The sequence below is a fragment of the Vigna unguiculata genome, chromosome 4, assembly GCF_037176805.1.
Source record: "Vigna unguiculata cultivar grain cowpea cultivar isolate G323 ecotype 2 chromosome 4, ASM3717680v1, whole genome shotgun sequence".
Taxonomy (NCBI): Eukaryota; Viridiplantae; Streptophyta; class Magnoliopsida; order Fabales; family Fabaceae; genus Vigna; species Vigna unguiculata.
In genome coordinates, this window is record NC_140795.1 from 24,043,691 (window position 1) to 24,063,112 (window position 19,422).

A 19,422-nucleotide genomic window follows, 5' to 3' on the forward strand; every position below is an offset into this window, starting at 1 on the left:
ATTACAGTGGAATCAACCCTAAAAGCTTAGCCCTCCATGGCTTTGATGGAATACATGATAATATGATGAAGGAAAGAAAATAAAAGAAAGAATGAGAGATGTGGTGGAGATGGTATCTGCCAAAACCAGAGAGTTCTAAGTGTCTAAGATGTCAGTTGTCAAATTTCCAATTCTGCCCCTCTCATTTAACCATATTTGCAGTTTTGACCAGTGTTGACTGCTGACTTTGACCAGTTGACCAGAGTTGACCAGTTGACCAGTTTGACTGTCCTATCAGATGCTGACACGTGGCGCAGAGTACTCTCTCTCCAGAATTAGGGTTTCTCTCTCACACTCTTCTCCCTCCCTCGTGACGGCGCGGCTGACGGCGGCTTTCCAGCGAGGTGGTCGGACGTGACTTGTGCGTCTCCAGCAATGGTGTTTTTTGCGGTGGTGATGACACGCAAGATGGTGGTGCGTGGTTGCTTCGCGTTTCCTGCAGGTGCTGTCTCTGGTGCGATCTGTAGCGAAGATGAACTCATGGTGGTGCAGAGAAATGGACGAGAATGAGGGTGGTTTGTGTGCGGACGCGATGGTTGCAAGTGCGGTCTTTGACGCGGTGGTTGATGGTGGAAAGGCAGTGGATGAAGCGCGACCGTGACTGGTGGTGACGGAACTGGTTCGCGCAGATGCAGGTGCAGGCGCTGGTGGCTCGCAGTGGTCGGACGTCTTTGTTGCAGGTCTGCGGTGCTCGCGAGAAGATGGTGTTGCGCAATGGTTATGGAACGCGAGATGCATTTCTGGCGAGTTTCAGTGGTGGCCATGGTGGTTGCGCGAACTCGCGGTGGTCGGAAAAGGTGCGACGCGGGGATGGAGGAAGATGGTGGTGGCGCGCGGAGCGGCTGGACGCGAGAAGAAGGTGGCGTTGCTGTTCGTGGTGGCCGGCGAGGTTGGCAGCGGCGGCTGCCATGGAGGGTGGAAGGAGAGGAGAAAATTAGGGTTAGGGTTTTGGGAGATGAAGATGATGACGTGGCAGAATTTGATTGGTTAATTTGGTGAGGGTAGGATTATGACACGTGGCTTGTTCTGGTTGGCTAATTTTAAGAGGTGGGGATTGCCACATGGCATGATCTGGTTTTGTGGAGTTTGAGTGGTAGGAGGGGTGCAACTTAGTGAAAACTGGGGGTGCAGAACAGGTTTTTGTGGTCCACTTAAGGAAGGAGTGTGCAAATAAAATCTGGGGGTGCATTTAGCTCCTGATTTATTCTTTTTCAGAATTTCTTGATTTTGGACTTATTTTGTAACTTTGAATATTTCAAAATCACATTATTAATTGACCAAAAATAAATTCCAGCTGCATTAACAAACGTTAGAATATCCAATAATATTTTATGCAACTAAAATCAATTTTTACGCCACTTTTACCAAACTTACTCAATAAATCCAATAATCACAAATCCTAATTAAATCAATCTTTAAGCACAGAAAATTCAATTAAATCCCCAAATTTAAATATTAAATGAGGGCAAAAATTTGAACTCATCACACACCCACACTTATCCTTTTGCACTCCTGGGCAAAATTGAACAATTTCAAAACTCTTTTCTGAGGTCTTTTATTCCATATTTTCAGTGGATTAAAGAAATGAATACCAATGGAAACAGATCAATCTTCTAGAAATCATGTTGTCATGCACAAACAAATGGATAAAATTCTGTTTTTCACACATGAGTTAATCTTTTGAGTTTACAAGATAATCAACTATGAAAGAGAAACACTCAAGTTAAATATATATTTTCTCACCAAGATTCGCTCAAGTGTTTTGGCTTGTGTTTTCACTCAAAATACCCATGCAAGTAAACACTCTCAATGCTTAGCAAGACTCTAATATTCACAGCTTTCAGAAAACATGCATTCAAAAATCATGAGGACTTTTCACAGGTTATAATGAGGCCAAGGCAAAGGTAGGAAAAATTTTAGGATTTGTGTGTTTTTTTGAAATAGTAGGGAAGAAAGAGTTATGGAGCATAGTTTCAAAAACAATCCTTACTTCTCTTTTTTTTTTTTCTTTTATCCTTTGTTGCTCTTTTTTTTTTCTTTCAGACAACAATCATTTTTCATTTCAACACTCTATCATCAACAATTATTTTCCTTTTTGCCATTTTTATAACTTTGTGGGGGAAATACTCACCCCCACACTTTATTCCTCAACCAATCTCAACATAATCCACTAGCTCCTTCTTTCTCCCTAAGGATAAACATGGTCTTTTTCTTTTTAAGGTTTAGTAATATGCTCAAAACAAGAAAAAGAGGTTTAAGCTCAAGGGGCTACCAATGGATCAATGTTATGGTTAGCTTATTTGGCCAAGTAGCTAAAAACAAGAAATGCCTCAGTCATATCAAATCATGCATGTTCACCTAAGATGCAAAACAACAAAATCAAGCTAAACATTTGAGTACCAACAAGACATGAGCAAATCACACAAGAGAAATAGGAATGACACATGGTAGTTCATCCTTACAATAAAGCTCAAAACTCACAAGGTCAAAAACTCTTTCACAAAAGATTTATTTCAGAAACTCTCAAATCAACTCAATCAGTAAATCACAGAAACAATCCATTCATAGCACATGACTCTTATTTTCCCAGAATTATGATCGTTCCAATTAGTAAATCAAATCCAAAAATCCAATGTCAATATGTTTTATTGAAAGCAAAAACCTTTTTTTTTTAAATAAAAACAAACAGAAAACAAAATTAGAAAAGGAAAAACAAAACAAATAGAAAACAAAAACAGAAAAGGGGGAAATCTCCCCACACCCCCACACTTTATCCATGCATTGTCCTCAATGTATTCAATATGTATAAAATGCAAAGAAAAAGTATGAAGTGTACTTACCTCCTCAAGGTGGAAGGTATGAGGGACAAGTCAAGTTCATCCCATCCATCGTCTTATTCAGCATATCTTGATTTTCATTGAATATCCGAAGACGATGCCCATTAACTTTAAAAGTTCTTGCTGAAGATTCTTCCTTGATCTCCACTGCTCCATAAGGGAAGACTTCTGTAACAATGTATGGTCCTTCCCAAGTAGAACGCAACTTACCACTCATGTGACCAAGCTTGGATTTGTATAGTTACACCTTCTGGCCTACCTTGAAATCCTTTCTAGCCACAAGCTTTTGGTCATGGAACTTCTTGGTTTTCTCTTTGTAGAACTTTGAATTTTCATAGGCTGCTAGCCTAATCTCCTCTAGTTCTTGCAACTGAAGCTTTCGCTCATTTCCTGCTTCTTCCAAATCCAAGTTGCATGCTTTCACGGCCCAATAGGCCCGATGTTCAATCTCCACAGGTAGATGACAAGCCTTTCCAAAAACCACCCTGAAAGGTGACATACCTATAGGTGTTTTGTAGGCTGTCCTGTGTGCCCAAAGTGCTTCATCCAATCTTGTGGCCCAATCCTTTCGACTAGGCTTCACTACTTTCTCTAGTATCTTTTTAATCTCTCTGTTAGAGATCTCTGCTTGTCCATTGGTTTGGGGGTGATATGGTGTAGCAATGCGATGTGTCACCCCATACTTCTTCAACATGTTCTCAAGTAGCCTATTACAGAAATGAGTCCCCTGGTCACTGATGATGGCTCGTGGTATCCCAAATCTGCAGAAAATGTTAGACCTGACAAAACTCATAACAACTCGAGAATCATTAGTCCTTGTAGCTATGGCTTCCACCCATTTGGAGACATAGTCTACAGCAAGCAAAATATAAGAAAACCCAAAAGAAGGAGGAAAAGGACCCATAAAATCAATACCCCAAATATCAAATACCTCACAATACAGCATGGGTTGTTGAGGCATTTCATCCCTTCTTGTAATGGATCTGGCTGCCCTTTGGCACTGCTCACAATTTTCGTATACCCTCTGTGCATCTTTAAAAATGGTAGGCCAATATAATCCACAATCCAACACCTTCCTACCTGTTTTTTGTGTGCCATAATGTCCACCAAAAGGAGATGAATGACAAAACTCAAGCACATGAGGTATCTCGATATCTGGAACACACCTCCTTATGACTTGGTCACTACCAATGCGCCATAAGATTGGGTCTTCCCAGATATAGTACTTTGCCTCACTTTTTAGCTTGATTCTTTCATATTTGGAGAAGGAAGGAGGAATAGCAGAAACAACCAAATAATTAACAATGTCAGCAAACCAAGGTTCAGGAAACATACCTTTCACAGTAGTCAATGCTAGGAGGACTTCATCAGGAAAGTCATCCTTAATAGGAATGTTATCTTCTCCATTTTCAATCCTGCTAAGATGATCGGCTACTAAGTTATGTGCTCCACTTCTGTCTAGAATCTCAATGTCAAACTCTTGGAGCAGTAGCATCCATCTGATCAACCTTGGTTTCGAATCTGCTTTCTTCAGAAGGAATTTTAATGCTGCATGATCAGTATAAACAATTACCTTGGAACCAAGTATATACGGTCTGAATTTGTCCAAGGCAAACACAACAGCCAATAATTTCTTCTCAGTCGTGGTGTAGTTAGCCTGCGCTGTGTCCAATGTTCTGGAAGCATAATATATCACATGTGATAGCTTCCCATCTTTTTGTGCAAGCACCGCTCCTACTGCAAAGTTTGATGCATCACACATCAACTCGAACGGTAATGTCCAGTCAGGTGGCTGGATGATAGGAGTGGTTGTAAGCGCCTTTTTCAATGTATCAAACGCATCTTTGCACCTCTCTCCAAAGTCAAATACTACATCCTTTTGCAACAAGTTGGAGAGAGGGTTGGCTATCTTGCTGAAGTCCTTGATAAACCTCCTGTAAAATCCTGCATGTCCAAGAAAAGATCGAACCTCTTTCACAGAAGAGGGGTAAGGCAATTGTGAAATAATATCAATTTTAGCAGGATCTACAGATATACCATTCTTGGAAACAACGTGACCTAAAACTATACCTTGTTCCACCATAAAATGACATTTTTCAAAATTTAGAACAAGGTTAGTTTCTTCACATCTCTCCAAGACTCTAGCAAGATTAGACAAGCAATGATCAAAAGATGAACCATATACACTAAAATCATCCATAAAAACCTCAATACAATGCTCCAACAAATCTGTAAAAATACTCATCATACATCGTTGAAATGTTCCAGGAGCATTGCAAAGGCCAAATGGCATTTTCCTATAAGCATATGTACCGAATGGACAAGTAAAAGTAGTCTTATGTTGATCCTCTGGGGCAATACAAATCTGAAAATACCCAGAGAATCCATCAAGAAAACAGTAATGAGACTTACCTGCCAATCGATCTAACATCTGGTCCATGAATGGTAAAGGAAAGTGGTCCTTCCTGGTGGCCTGGTTTAGTCTTCTATAATCAATACAGACCCTCCAGCTATTCTGAATACGAGTAGGAATCAACTCGTTCTTCTCATTCTTGACCACGGTGATCCCAGATTTCTTGGGGACCACATGTACAGGACTCACCCAAGTGCTGTCAGAAATGGGATATATAATACCTGCTTGTAGCAACTTGGTGACTTCTTTCTTCACAACCTCCATCAGCTGAGGATTCAGTCTCCTCTGAGGTTGCCTCACTGGCTTAGCATCCTCCTCCAAGAGTATTCTGTGCATGCAGAAAGAAGGACTAATACCAGGAATATCTGCCAAAGTCCAGCCTATTGCTCGCTTGTGATCTTTGATAACCTGCAATAGCTTTTGTTCCTGCTCATCAGTAAGCAAGGCAGATAATAACAGAGAGTTTCCCATCCCTCTCAAGATAAACATATTTCAAATGAGATGGTAAAGGTTTCAACTCCAAAGTGGGTGGCTGTTCCACAGATGGCAACATTTTACTACCTAAGGTAATTTCAGCCACCTCAGCATCACACTTGGACGCCACAGAGGTATCAAATAGTGACACCGCGTCCTCAACATCACCTGTTTTACAATTTTCTCTTTCGTCTAAAATTGAGCCCGAAATATTCGAAAGAGAAAAATCCAAAGAAGAAGAAAAACCAGATAAAACGTCCAAAAGTCCAAAAGCATAATTGTTCACTACATTACTCAATACATCAATGCAAAACAAAGAATGGTCTTCAATTGGGTGCTTCATGGCTTCTAGCACGTTGAACTGCACCTTCTCATCTCCTATCTCCATAGTCAAGGATCCTGCATGCACATCTATCTTGGTACGTGCTGTCATCATGAATGGTCTTCCCAAGATGATTGTGGTTGAACTCATTCCTTCATCATCCTTCATATCCAAGATGTAGAAATCTGCAGGAAAAATTAACTTGTCCACACGGACAAGCACATCTTCTAGCACACCTGCAGGGTTAACTATGCTACGGTTGGCCAATTGAATGACCACACCAGTAGACTTAAGAGGTCCAAGATGAAGTGAAGTAAAAACAGATAAAGGCATTACATTAATGGAAGCTCCTAAATCTAACATAGCATTGTCAAACTTAGTACTACCTATAATGCAGGGAACAGAAAACATACCTGGATCCTTACACTTTTGCGACATTCTGACTGCAGGCTTCTTAATTAAGCTAGAGACGTTTCTTCCCATGTTCACTACCTCTTTGTCCATAATACGCCTTTTATGTGTACATAATTCTTTGAGAAACTTGGCGTATTTAGGAATTTGTCTCACAGCATCCAACAAAGGAATGTTTATCTCCACTTTCTTGAAAGTATTCAGGATTTCTTTGTCTAACTCCTCCATCTTTTTAGTTTTTGGTTTCAAACGGTTTGGATAGGGAGGAGGAGGAGAATAAGGAGAAGGATTTTCAGAGGAAGTATTAGGGGATACCAACCTGGAGTTATCACTGGGTGCAGGCATCTCAGATGTTGCTTGTGTTGCTTCATCTAATCTTCCTCTTTCATCATTAGGTACAACTTCATTGTCCTTATCTTCATCTTCTTGGGCATCCCCAAGACCTTGTATTTGCTTACCTGATCTTAAAGTAATAGCACTTACATTTCTCGGGTTGATTACAGTTTGTGCAGGCAAATTGCTTGAGCCTTGTTGAGACTTCATCTGATTTAACTCATTTGCCATTTGTCCAATCTGATTTTGCAAATTTAGATTGGTTGCTTCCATCGTCTGTTTCAACTCATTGATTTGTCCCTTCATCATGTCAGCCATCATTTTCATCATTGCCTCCATGTTTGAATCACCAGAGGTTGCAGCTGGTTGTGGTTGTTGCCTCTGTTGAGGTGGAACATAGACTTGTTGGTGTTGAGGCTGTTGATTTCCCCATTTCTGGCTGGGATATTCCTTCCAATCTGGGTTGTACTTGTTGGAGGACAAATCATGGTTGTATTGCTGCCGAGGTGGTCTATTATTGCCATAGATGTTTGCAGCATATGCCTGAGGTTGTTCATTATCTAACGTCCCTGTCTCTTTTAACATAGAACAAGCCTCTGTAGGATGATTAGTAGAAGCACAAATTCCACATAAAGTAGAAGGAATAGGCTTTTTCTGTAAGTCTGTCAAGGTCCTTACCATCGCTGCTAAGTCATCCAACTTCCCTTCTAATTTCTTGTGATCTGCAACATATGAAGCTTCTACTCCATGGGTTCCCTTCAATAGAGTTATAGAATTACTCCTTGTGGAAAATTGTTGATGGTTTGACGCCATAGTTTCAATCAATTGTCTTGCATTTGTTGGCGTTTTGTCCACCAATGACCCTCCACTTGCAGCATCTATCATTTGTCTATCCATGATACTCAATCCCTCATAAAAGTATTGAATGAGGAGATGCTCGTTTATTTGGTGATGAGGACATGAAGCACATAACTTTTTGAATCTTTCCCAATACTCGTGAAGACTTTCTCTTTCTTGTTGCCTTATCCCATAAATATCTTTGCGAATAGCAGCAACTCTAGATGCTGGAAAAAACTTTTCCAAAAATAATCTTTTCAGAGTCTCCCAAGTATTGATGGATCCTGGCGGAAGGCAGTATAACCAATTCTTAGCGGCATCTTGCAATGAGAATGGAAAAGCCTTAAGCTTGATATGTTCCTCTGTCACTGTTGTAGGTCTCATGGATGAACAAACAACATGAAATTCCTTCAAGTGATGGTATGGGTCTTCTCCTACTAATCCATGGAATTTGGGTAAAAGATGGATTAACCCAGACTTAAGCTCACATTCTCCATCTGGATATTGGATGCACATGTTTTGTGTAATTGCTGCATCCGGTGAAGCCAACTCTCTGATTGTTCTTTCTTCCATTCTATCTTCTTGAATTTCTGGTTCAGGTGATGGATCAGAAGATATGTTAATCACCGGAGGTGATTCTAGTGGTACACTTTCAGTGGTAGGTTCAGATGATGATGGTGCTCCTTCAGTAGAACACCTGAGTTCAAGTCTCCTACGTGATTTACGCAAGTTCCTTTCAAGTTCTGAATCAAGTTGATAAAATTGACCCGGATTGGCCCGAGTCATGCATTATTCAAGTCCACCTGAAAGTGTTTCCCTGTGTGTTTTTTTTTTTCTTCCTATTCTTGTTTTGGAGAAAGATTTCAAGAAAGAAATGAGTTAAGATGTCGTTGGGTCTACTCCCAGGAAAGAGAGGTGCGTCACAGTGGACAACTTAAATACCAAGTCTTTCCTAGACAGAGTTTTCCAAACTAGTCTTAAAAAATTTCTTAAAAGAAATTCTTAATCAAAACAAAAATAGAAATTTGCTTGGAATATATTAACAGAAAACTAGATACTACAAAATAACAAACTATATCAAACGTATATGCGTAAAATAAATAAAAAATAAATAAAAATAATAAATAAAATAAAATGAAACAAAATAAAATAAAATAAAATAAAATAAAATAAATAAAAACAGAATCAAAATAAAAGAAATACTAACCGTATTCCCCGGCAACGGCGCCAAATTTGATATCGCTGTCGTTAGGCGATCAAATTACCACTACTTTAGCAACTTCAGTATTGCCAGTTTGTAGTGAAGAAAATAGTTAGGGTTAAGATAACCCTGAGTCGTCTCACAACGAATACGGAATTGATCTCAAATATTTGATTCTCAAAAATGCAATTTAAACTAGCAACTATAAAAATAGGGGGGTTTTGATATTCAAAGAAAATGACACGGAAGATTGTAAACACAGTAATAGTAAATAGGTCAATTCCACTACTTTTTCTAAATAAGATTCTTCATTGGTTATCTAGAGATTATTGTTAAATTAATTATTGTTGTTGATTTACAAATAAATCAATGTAAAGACTCAATTCATTTGTTGGCATCCTCACTTTTAATCAAAGTACAGTCTCAATTAAAAGTGAGAATTGTTTAGATTGTCCATAGTAAATTTAATCAAAGTACAGTCTCAATTAATTTTACTATGCCTAATCATGTCTATTCCTTTGTTTCTTTACCAAATAGAAAACTTAATTAATCAAAGTAAAGTCTTGACTAATTTTAGTTAAAGTAATTACCTCTAATCAAATTAAAGTCTCAATTATTGGCAAAAACTTATTTAATCAAATGAAAGTTTCTAAACAAAATCAAAGTAAAGTCTCAATTTAATTTAAAAACCTTTTAACTCATATGATTAGCATGCATGTAGATTTAAAATCATTATTTTCTATTCGATTAAGAAGCAAAGGACATGATGAAGGATCGTCTCGGATTTGGGGAGGAATTCATCTAGAACGAAAATGGGTATGAACCCTAAAACGAAAAGGGGGAAAATGGAGGACGTCGATTGGGGGTTTTTGCAGAACGGAAGGAAATCACGCCACTTGGAGGAGATTCCAAGATAAGTGAGGAAGATCCGCCACTTTGAATCGGAGATTCAAAGATAAGGATCGGTGGTTCTGAGGAGAACCTCGAGACTTGAGAGAAAACTCACTGTTTCATAAAACTCAAATCTCCATACAAATGTGTCTCACAATGGCTTATATACTATGGGCCGAAACACCAAAAAGGCCCAACATAACTAAAGGTCCGGTAAAGCCCAAACAAAAACATTACAAGAATTATAAGAGTTCCTATTCTATGATCTAAAGCTAATCCGAGATCTCTTTAAAGGTCTTGGGCATGATCCCATCAACTGCTCTGAAAACCATGTGACGATCCCGAACCACGCCTCCATCATTGCCTCCAGGTTGGAGAAAATTCGACCTCGAATTTTAGCGCTTTATTTCCTACAACCAGACACACAAACATAAGTGTGAAAGCACACAAAAACCATAATAGTCTAAAGACAGAAATGAAATGCTATATATATAAAAAAGGAGATGGGAATCATAAAAGAGGCCAATCTCTTATTATCAAGGTGTTAAAAGATTGTCTTCCAGGATCAAAGATAAACCTGCAGAACACGTCAAAAAGTTTAACCACAAGTATACTATTCACTATGGAACAAAAAGGAGAACAACCCATAATAATCAGAATAGAAAAAGAGTGTCCCTGAAATCCTTCAGGATTTTCATGATAGGACAAACACACAAACAGATGATTAAAGGCAGGTTCATGTGTTGCCCATGTTGTTGTTGCCTTTTCTATCATCCTTTCCTCACCCCATCGCTTATGCCATTGCTCCTTAATGTATAAGTCTTCCCTAGGCATTAAGACAAAAAGAGAGGGATTAGTAAGTGTTCCCAATGAAAAATCATGATGTGAATGGGAACAACAATTTAACACATTATCATCCCCCTTTAAGGATTTCATCTCAACCATGCATGCCACGGGTGTGAGGAGAGACTCATTCTCGTGTTTCTCTCTTTGTTCTTTCTCTTCTCGCTCTCTTAGCAGTTTTTCTTTTCTTTCTCTAAGCTCTTTCATCTTTTGTTCTCTTAGCTCTTGCTCCTTTCTCTCTTTTAGCTCTCTCTTTTGTCTTGCTTTTTCCCACATTTCCTTTAATGCTCTTTCCGCCTTTTCATGCTCCCTTTTTGCTCGTTGCTCTTGCCTAACTTCGAGCTTTCGCCTAACACTCCTCTTTACCTCTTTCAAGTATACAATGTAATCCTGGAGTTCCTGAAGATTCATGTACTTTGCGTTCCAATTAGGACATTGATAATTTTCGTGTCCATAACCTTCACACTTGGTGCAGCTAATAACACTTGTTTTGTCTTTTGGCAATGATCGTCTTTCTTCATGGTGCTCCTTTCTAAGATTCCCAAGTTTGCTATTCAACTTGATAATTCTGGACACAATGAAGTTGATATCTTCTATCAAGGTTGAACGTGTATGGAACATTCTGGAGTGCTCAAAATTCCTAATTCCTGCAGTGAAAGAGAGGAAACAAGAACTAACACAAAACACAGTAAGTGGTTAGCAAAAGTAATGGGGATAAAATTATTAAATGGGCCTCACCACTCCTTACGTGTTTACACTCAATTCCACTCGTGTTTCACTCTCAAAGTGTATTCACTCGCTCTCAAGTTCTTGTTCAGTTCTTCAAAGAACCGCCAATCAACCCATCTAGAAATCAACATCAAAGTGAAAGACGTAACGAATCTAGGCTCAACTCAGGAGGCCAAGGAAAGGATGACTCCAAGACAAAACCAAGGAAATTTAAAGACAAACTAAAAAGCACCAAAAGCAAGAAAGCGTTAAACCAAAGAGAGTGAATATGTGACAAACTAAGATTCTGACAACGAGAAAAGCACTTTAAAAGACAAGTGTAATCTAAACATAGTATTTAGAATTACTACTGGAAATGTGAAACAAAATTCTCAAGCTAAATTGTGATGATTAATACAAACTTACACAAGCAATACTTCCAACAATTTAGCTCAAGGTACATTGTCCCACAACACAAGAATCCAAGGGAAAATCAAACTCGAAAAGAATTGATGGACAAGAGACTCAAACAAAGTTAGAAATTCAAGAAAAGGACTTATACTGACAAGAATAAGTACCATATGCATAATGAAGAGTAATCACAACAGCATCCAAAAAAAAAATCAACTCAATCCATGCCCAAAACAAAGTGAGACAGCTGCAAAACTGCAACAAACCAGCAAGCACGCTTGCTATCCAAACCAGCCAAAACACGACCCAAAACTGCACTGTTTAGCCAATGAAGCAGCACCAAAATTGTTTCGCTTAAGCGAGGGGTTGATGTCCTACACCAAAATGACTAAGCACCGAATGAAATTAAAGGGATACAGGCACCCAATCCAGCCTATTGCTGCCACCGTTTGGTAAAAAAAAGCACTAAAACAAATAAGGTACTAATATCCGCTGCACCAATGAAAGTAGCTGCTGTCTAATTATGCATCACCATGTGGCAGCTTAAACAAATCTGCACCTGACATTAAACAAACCAAAACCAAAAAAAATGTGCCAATCACAATCACCAACAACTTGAATCTGCCACTTTCACCATGCTGCACTGCTAGCCTATTTCACGTGCCAATCAAAGAAATGCCGCACGAACTAGATACTCAAGTGAAACTTCTGCACCAAAAGGACTAAGCCACGCTGCTGCAGTGAGTCCAAACTGTTTTAGCACTTCTAACTCCAATTTCACGTGGCAATTCACTACACCTGCTGCACCGAAACACGATTGAAGGCTGCTGCCACATCAAAATAAAAAGGCTGCCACCAACTGAAATAAAGAAATGGTTGCTGCACTACACAAAATTTCTGTTTTGTCACCGATGCACCAAGAAAACTAGAGATGTTTTGCTTCCAAGCATTATTTAACTGCTGAAATTCCACTATCTACTGGAAATGAAAATGGGCTATTTGGGAGATTCAGTCCTTGATTGCTGTCCTCAGCAGTGTAATTGTTATCCATATATCCGGATTTGTCATTCAGAACATGATTGAGAGATTCTGCAGAATGGACATTGAAATGATCATTTGAAGCTTTTGCTGCGTTAAAGCCTAAATGGGGTGAAGTGGTGAAAGATTTTTGGGCCAACTGCAGCTCTGCAAAACGTCTTCTCTGAAATTCAAATGCAGCCTCCTCTTGCTGTTCAATGATCAGGCTCCTCAGAGATCGAGGGTTCCTGCAACCTCTTGGAATTGGCGTAGGTTCAGTGTCAACATCTAGGTAGTGTGCTGCGTAATAAGCAGGGTGCTGGTGCTCAACTCTATCTGAGTGCTTTCTGAGCATAAGTTTTGGCTTCTCTTTGTAAGGTTTCACAAGAACCCGTGATTCACAGACGTAACGGGGATTTCCCTTATCCAAAATTGCTTTAACAGTTTCAGAATCATCAAGCACCAATTTTCCTACCACCACCGCTCGAAAACAGTGTATGTTGCTGTCAATTGGACCAATCCAACCAGCTGCTGTCACCGTTTGAACAACTCAATTCATGCCCCACACATCAGCCAATCATAGCACAAACAGTCCTTGATAAGTCCACTGTCCCGTTACCACAATTAGCACCAAATTGAAAAGAGGTTTGTAATAAGCTCACTTTGTTGACCGCATGAATACTCTGCTGGACCCGTCTGCACTAGATATTGCACAAAAAAAAACCAGAAAAATGCACCAAAAGTTTGGACACCGCTTGGACCAAGAGCTGCTGCACCGAAAGACTAAGCAAGCTACTGTCCCATAACCGCTTCAAGCACAAGCCCACCGACTGGGATTTCATAAAATGAAACTCTGCTCCACTAAAATCTTGCCAAATTGCACTGTTTACTTAGGAGAGCTGCTGCACAACATAACTAAGGCAGGCCTGAACAGCTAGCTTCAAAATAACTATGCACCAAATGAGTCTGTCCAATGGTAAGAATTTAACAAAGGGTTCAAGCTTCACGTGGCAGCAATTCACCAACTCAACATGTCTTCCCCACTTCACGCTACTCTGCTGCCTCAACAAACTAGCTATTGCGAACAAGCACTTGGTATGCATCGAATTCCATTGACCAATTTGCCTCCAATCGCCACGGATTCAGACATAACACCTTAATTTTGAAGTAGCTTCCAATTCTGGTCAAAACACGTGCAACACCCTATGAAATCAGTTCGCCCTCAACACAAACGAAAGAATAACAATTTCTACTTCAAAACATCCGGCGCCGAGGATGCCTAAAGATGAACCAAGCAATCAGTTCGTGGAATCCCCTTCTCAAACTTCCTAAACACGTGCACAATCGAAGACGAGACAGCAGCCACAAAGAACGAACAAGTCGCGAACAAACGAATGTAGCACGAACTATTTTGGAAGGAGAAACGACAAAATCCAAAATCAATCTTGAAAGAAGAACTAACCGAGCTCTGATTACCAGATGATGAAGGATCGTCTCGGATTTGGGGAGGAATTCATCTAGAACGAAAATGGGTATGAACCCTAAAACGAAAAGGGGGAAAATGGAGGACGTCGATTGGGGGTTTTTGCAGAACGGAAGGAAATCACGCCACTTGGAGGAGATTCCAAGATAAGTGAGGAAGATCCGCCACTTTGAATCGGAGACTTGAGAGAAAACTCACTGTTTCATAAAACTCAAATCTCCATACAAATGTGTCTCACAATGGCTTATATACTATGGGCCGAAACACCAAAAAGGCCCAACATAACTAAAGGTCTGGTAAAGCCCAAACAAAAACATTACAAGAATTATAAGAGTTCCTATTCTATGATCTAAAGCTAATCCGAGATCTCTTTAAAGGTCTTGGGCATGATCCCATCAACTGCTCTGAAAACCATGTGACGATCCCGAACCACGCCTCCATCAGGACATAGATAAACAAAAACCACAACAATAATCAAAATAACAAAACATATAAATTCATCTAACCTCAGAATCCATTTAAGAAATTACAGTGGAATCAACCCTAAAAGCTTAGCCCTCCATGGCTTTGATGGAATACATGATAATATGATGAAGGAAAGAAAATAAAAGAAAGAATGAGAGATGTGGTGGACATGGTATCTGCCAAAACCAGAGAGTTCGAAGTGTCTAAGCTGTCAGCTATCAAATTTCCAATTCTGCCCCTCTCATTTAACCATATTTGCAGTTTTGACCAGTGTTGACTGCTGACTTTGACCAGTTGACCAGAGTTGACCAGTTGACCAGTTGACCAGTTTGACTGTCCTATCAGATGCTGACACGTGGCGCAGAGTACTCTCTCTCCAGAATTAGGGTTTCTCTCTCACACTCTTCTCCCTCCCTCGTGACGGCGCGGCTGACGGCGACTTTCCGGCGAGGTGGTCGGACGTGACTTGTGCGTCTCCAGCAATGGTGTTTTTGCGGTGGTGATGGCACGCAAGATGGTGGTGCGTGGTTGCTTCGCGTTTCCGGCAGGTGTTGTCTCTGGTGCGATCTGCAGCGAAGATGAACTCATGGTGGTGCGGAGAAATGGACGAGAATGAGGGTGGTTTGTTTGCGGACGCGATGGTTGCAAGTGCGGTCTCTGACGCGGTGGTTGATGGTGGACAGGCAGTGGATGAAGCGCGACCGTGACTGGTGGTGACGGAACTGGTTCGCGCAGATGCAGGTGCAGGCGCTGGTGGCTCGCGGTGGTCGGACGTCTTGGTTGCAGGTCTGCGGTGCTCGCGAGAAGATGGTGTTGCGCGATGGTTATGGAACGCGAGATGCATTTCTGGCGAGTTTCAGTGGTGGCAATGGTGGTTGCGCGAACTCGCGGTGGTCGGAAAAGGTGCGACGCTGGGATGGAGGAAGATGGTGGTGGCGCGCGGAGCGGCTGGACGCGAAAAGAAGGTGGCGTTGCTGTTCGTGGTGGCCGGCGAGGTTGGCGGCGGCGGCTGCCATGGAGGGTGGAAGGAGAGGAGAAAATTAGGGTTAGGGTTTTGGGAGATGAAGATGATGACGTGGCAGAATCTGATTGGTTAATTTGGTGAGGGTAGGATTATGACACGTGGCTTGTTCTGGTTGGCTAATTTTAAGAGGTGGGGATTGCCACATGGCATGATCTGGTTTAGTGGAGTTTGAGTGGTAGGAGGGGTGCAACTTAGTGAAAACTGGGGGTGCAGAACAGGTTTTTGTGGTCCACTTGAGGAAGGAGTGTGCAAATAAAATCTGGGGGTGCATTTAGCTCCTGATTTATTCTTGTTCAGAATTTCTTGATTTTGGACTTATTTTGTAACTTTGAATATTTCAAAATCACATTATTAATTGATCAAAAATAAATTCCAGCTGCATTAACAAACGTTAGAATATCCAATAATATTTTATGCAACTAAAATCAATTTTTACGCCACTTTTACCAAACTTACTCAATAAATCCAATAATCACAAATCCTAATTAAATCAATCTTTAAGCATAGAAAATTCAATTAAATCCCCAAATTTAAATATTAAATGAGGGCAAAAATTTGAACTCATCAATGAGGGACATGAAATGAAGTTCAAATTTATGACACAAGGACAAGCCAGTAAGGATCAACATAGGCTGAAGGAGAAAATAGAAAAGAAGAAATATAAACTACAGAAGGATGAGAAATTGAAGAAAAAGAAAAGGGAGAAAAGATAAAGTTGATGGAAAAGGAAGTAGAGAAAGAAGGTGTTTAATCGAAGGCCACCCATGTTTAGTTGCATTCGTTTACGAAAGCGAAAACAATGTTTTAAGCCAAAAATTGGTGGAGAAACTCTAGTTACCACCAAGGTTTTATCCGAATCACGCAAGGATCAAATTCGGTACATGACAATGTGTGAAAGAAGTATTGTGTGATATTGTTCCCACGAACTCATGTCATCTTCTTTTGAGATGGGCATGGCTTAATTTTAAAACACTCAATCTTGATGAACGTTCCGTTTATTTGAGGCATGAGGGACATGAAATGAATTTCAAATTCATGACACAAGGACAAGCCAGTAAGTATCAACATAGGCTGAAGGAGAAAATAGAAAAGAAGAAATATAAACTGCAGAAGGAAGAGAAATTGAAGAAAAAGAAAAGGAAGAAAAGATAAAGTTGATGGAAAAGGAAGTAGGGAAAGAAGCTGTTTAATCGAAGGCCACCCATGTTTAGTTGCATTCGTTTACGAAAGCGACAACATTGTTTTAAGCCAAAGATTGGTTGAGAAACTCTAGTTACCACCAAGGTTTCATCCGAATCACGCAAGGATCAAATTCAGTACAGGACAATGTGTGAAAGAAGTATTATTTGATATTGCTTCCACGAACTCTTGTCATCTTCTTTTGAGATGGGCATGGCTTAATTTTAAAACCCTCAATCTTGATGAACGTTCCCTTTGAGGCATGAAGGACATGAAATGATGAAGGATTGACCCCAACCAAGGATGGAGGCACATGCTTAAGAAGACTAAGCATGTTTAGAAAGGAAGTTCATTAATCCTTCATCCCTTTCATTTGTGTTTGTTATTTTTGATTCCCTAAGTTGACTTAGTTGAATCAACTTTAGTTGACTTGTTGAGTTTTGACTAGGTTTGACTTGTTGACTATAGTTGACTTGACTTAAGCCAACATGCTAATCTATGTTTATTTTCTTTGTAGGTTAATTAAGAGTAAGAAAGCAATGCTAGGTGGCCTATGGTGATTGGGGAGCATAAATGATGTGGATGAGAGAGTAAAGCAAAGGCATAAAGCATAAAGTAAAAGGCATAAAACAAGTGTACCTATGTACCTTTGGTCTCCTTTGTTTTTAGCACATTTTGACCACTTCTTGGAGACATATGAGACACATTCTTTGTCTCCTTTTGTGTTAGAACGAAATTAGCCTTGCACACACCATAGATGGCTCTTTTGTCTCTCATTTTTGTAACCTTATTGGACCTAGTTTCTAGAAGCTAGAGTTAGGTTTTTGTAGAGACATCCTTAGGTATCTTTTATTTGTTTAGAGGCCCCTAAACTCTTCTATAAAAGGGGTGCTCCTAGACATGTAAAAGGGTTGAACATTTTGAAGTAAAAACACTCTTGTGTCTCAACCATTTGTGAGAGTTTCCTCCCTTGGGAGTGAATACTTTTAAGCCTTATCTTGCATAGCAAGTGGCGGCACACATCCACTCATCTTCAAGGTTGTCATGGCTTCTAGCCTTGCCTTGTAGTGGCGTACTTCTCACATTTTTACCATTTCTTTCCTTTCCATTTTATGTTTTCTTCTTCCTTTAATTGTTCTTGGTTTTCTATGGTTGATGTGCTTTCCATTTCCTTTTTGTTTTGAATCAATCCATCATCTTCTTCTCTTGAGCTTTGTGAAAGGAACCTTCACATCTAGATAGCTTGCTATCTTAATGTCCAGTGGGGATTTCGCTTAACTTTCTTAATCAACTCACACCATATTCAATAATCTTAAAAAGGAACAAGATAATCCTTCATCATGAAATGAAGTTCAAATTTATGACACCAAGACAAGCCAGCAAGGATCAACATAGGCTGACGTGGAAAATAGAAAAAGAAGAAATATAAACTACAAAAGCAATGGAAATTGAAGAAAGAGAAAAGGAAGAAAAGCTAAAGATGATGGAAAAGGAAGTAGTGAAACAAGGTGTTTAATTGAAGGCCGCCATTTTTTAGTTGCATTCGTTTACTAAAGCGACAACAATTTTGTAAGCCAAATATTGGTGAAGAAACTCTAGTTACCACCAAGCTTTCATCTGAATCAAGCAAGGATCAAATTCAGTACATGACAATGTGTGAAAGAAGTATTATGTGATATTGCTCCCACAAACTCTTGTCATCTTCTTTTGAGATGGGCATGGCTTAATTTTAAAACACTCAATCTTGATGATCGTTCCCTTTATTTGAGGCATGAGGGACATGAAATGAAGTTTAAATTTATGACACAAGGACAAGCCAGTAAGGATCAACATAGGCTGAAGGAGAAAATACAAAAGAAGAAATATAAACTGCAGAAGAAAGAGAAATTGAAGAAAAAGAAAAGCAAGAAGAGATAAAGTTGATGGAAAAGGAAGTAGAGAAACACGGTTTAATCGAAGGCCGCCCATGTTTAGTTGCATTCGTTTACGAAAGCGACAACAATGTTTTAAGCCAAAGATTGGTGGAGAAACTGTAGTTACCACCAAGGTTTCATCCGAATCAAGCAAGGATCAAATTCGGTACATGACAATGTGTGAAAGAAGTATTATGTGATATTGTTCCCACGAACTCTTGTCATCTTCTTTTGAGTTGGGCATGGCTTAATTTTAAAACGCTAAATCTTGATGAACGTTCCCTTTGAAGCATGAGGGACATGAAATGAAGTTCAAATTTATGACACCAAGACAAGCCAGTAAGGATCAACATAGGCTGACGTGGAAAATAGAAAAGGAAGAAATATAAACTGCAGAAGGAATGGAAATTGAAGAAACTGAAAAGGAAGAAAAGATAAAGATGTTGGAAAAGGAAGTAGAGAAATAAGGTGTTTAATTGAAGGCCGCCATTTTTTAGTTGCATTCGTTTACTAAAGCGACAACAATGTTGTAAGCCAAAGATTGGTGGAGAAACTCTAGTTACCACCAAGCTTTCATCTGAACCAAGCAAGGATCAAATTCAGTACATTACAATGTGTGAA